Consider the following 2,573-nt stretch of genomic DNA (forward strand, 5'->3'; position numbering starts at 1 on the left):
TTCTTTCTTTCTTTCTTTCTTTTCTTTCTTCTCTGTCTCTCTCTCTTCCTCTCTTTCTTGATGGAGTCTCACTCTGTCCTTCAGGCTGGAGTGCAGTGGCTCCATCTCGGCTCACTCCAACCTCCGCCTCCTGAGTTCAAGTGATTCTCCTGCCTCAGCCTCTCTAGTACCTGGGATTACAGGTATATGCCACCACGCCTGGCGAATTTTTGTATTTTTAGTTGAGACGGCGTTTCACCATATTGGTCAGGCTGGTTTTGAACTCCTGACCTGGTGACCCGCCTGCCTCAGCCTCCCAAAGTGCTGGGATTACAGGCATGAGCCACCGCGGCCAGCTCCTTCTTCCCTCCCTCCCTCCCTCCCTCCCTTCCTTCCTTCCTTCCCTCCTTCCTTCCTTCGTTTCTCTCTCTCTCCCTCCGTCTCCTCCTCCTCCTCTTCTTTTGTTTTCTTTCTTTCTTTCTCTCTCTTTCTTCCTTTCTTCCTTCCTTCCTTTCTTTCTTTTTAAATAATAACCTCCATTTTTTCCTTTTATCAAACTCGGCAGCAGAGACGTTTTTCCTGTACAAGATGTTTGCTGGATGTGCAGGTTATGTGCTGTCATAGATAGGGACTGAGCCATTGGAAATTGCTTTACAATAAAGTGCCAGACTCACAACAGAGTTAACTGCAGAAAAGACGCAGATCCTGGTGTGCTGTCTAGTTTTGTATATAAGCAGTAGATACCAATTGTATCTATCATGGCTCAGTGCAACCTCTGCCTCCCGGATTCAAGTGATTTTCCTGCCTCAGCCTCCAGAGTAGCTGGGATTACACCTACCTAATTTTTTGTATTTTTAGCAGACACGGGGTTTCGCTATGTTGGCTAGGCTGGTCTCAAACTCGTGGCCTCAAATGATCCACCCACCTCGGCTTCCCAAAGTGCTGGGATTACAGGTGTGAGCCAGCACACTGAGCCAATTTATAAATAATTTAAATGAGAAGTTCATTTTGTGGGTCTAGACTGAGAGTAATCATTCAGTGAAAACTGCAGTGTGGTTTATGGGAACGAACAATCCTGGCATTACAGTTGGCCTCTCCTTGAGGTGGGCACAGCCTGGCCGTGTGGCCAGGGATGGTCCTGCCCTCCTGCATTCTGCCACCACAGTTTAGTAACAATGCAATTCCAGTTCCTGTTCCCGTACTCTCTGAGGAGCTCCTGATGATGGATGTACTTACAGACACGAGAACAATCTTCGCTATAATTGTTTCAAGCCATAAGTGTACATAAATTATGAAAAAGACAACAAACTGTTAGCATATATTGGTTTCATAAAGAAAAAAAGGAGAGGGAAAATCTGCACATCCATTCTCTGAGCACCCCCTTTTTATTTTTTATTTTTGCTTAACTTGAGCATGCCCTGAGAATTTCCCTATTAAAAATCCTAACCGAGTTTGGGAGTGGCACCTATACTTTCAGAAACGTCTCCCGGTAACCACACTGGCCTGGATCTCCAAGGTCTGCTTCCCTCAGTGCTGCTGCTGGAGCTTTCCACCTTTAAACCACATTTGCTCAAGGGACCCTCTTTGGAGAGAACCTTCATCAGAACGTGCTTGCTCACACACTGTACAGGAAACTTTTTTTTTTCCTGATTAGAAAATGCATTTTTTAAAATAGTAAAATCTAGGAAAATCTATCAAAATAAAAAACACCCTAAAACCCCACAACTCAGAGGTACACATCCATATTTAGGGTGCAAATCTCCTTTGTTTTCTGTTGAGTTTTCCCTGAGCCAATATGTCTATATCCTCAGTTGTGATTTTACTATAGATAAACATTTACACTTTCACAACTTTGATTCTGTGTCATGAAATCTTCCCAGACCTCATATGAATGTCTAGTTCAAATTCCAGAAGATGAAAGCAGCCTGATTTCTATTTTGGGGACCCTAACTTTGGGAGATTCCATAGGGGAGGATAAACAGTGCTGGAGTGAAATAAACTGGGATCATTGCTGCATCCCAGTGCAGATATTTCATTCATTATGGTAAAGAGTACAGTGAGCATCTCAAGACTGTACAGCTGCTTGCTCCTAAGCCCGTGTGTGTTTTACAGGCCTCGTGAGCATGCAGAGGTGGTCTCAGCCGAGTGTTTTTATAACATGACCTTCCACTCAGTCACTACCCCCTCCACCCCACAGTGAGCTCCCCAGTGTGGACTAGGAAATGAGTCTGTAAAACCACAGATTTGAGTGGGCCACAGTCCCTATCATTAGGAGGGCTCCTAGCATCGTCCCATCTCACCAAAGAGGAATATTAACTTCTTCCAAGAGCACACCAGTTTGGAATCTGGGATCTTTAAAACTTTAAAAAAGCAAATCATCTTTTTATTTTGAAACAATTTTAGATTCACAGAAAGTTGCAAAGAAAATTAAAGGGGCTGGGCATGATGGCTCATGCCTGTAATCCCAGCACTTTGTGAGGCCGAGGTGGGTGAATTACTTGAGATCAGGGCTTGGAGATCAGCCTGGCCAACATGGCAAAATGCCGTCTCTCCTAAAAATACAAAAAATTACCTGGGCGTGGTGGTGTGTGCCC

Source organism: Rhinopithecus bieti, unplaced genomic scaffold (assembly GCF_001698545.2).
Source record: "Rhinopithecus bieti isolate Rb0 unplaced genomic scaffold, ASM169854v2 scaffold_33891, whole genome shotgun sequence".
Classification (NCBI taxonomy): Eukaryota; Metazoa; Chordata; class Mammalia; order Primates; family Cercopithecidae; genus Rhinopithecus; species Rhinopithecus bieti.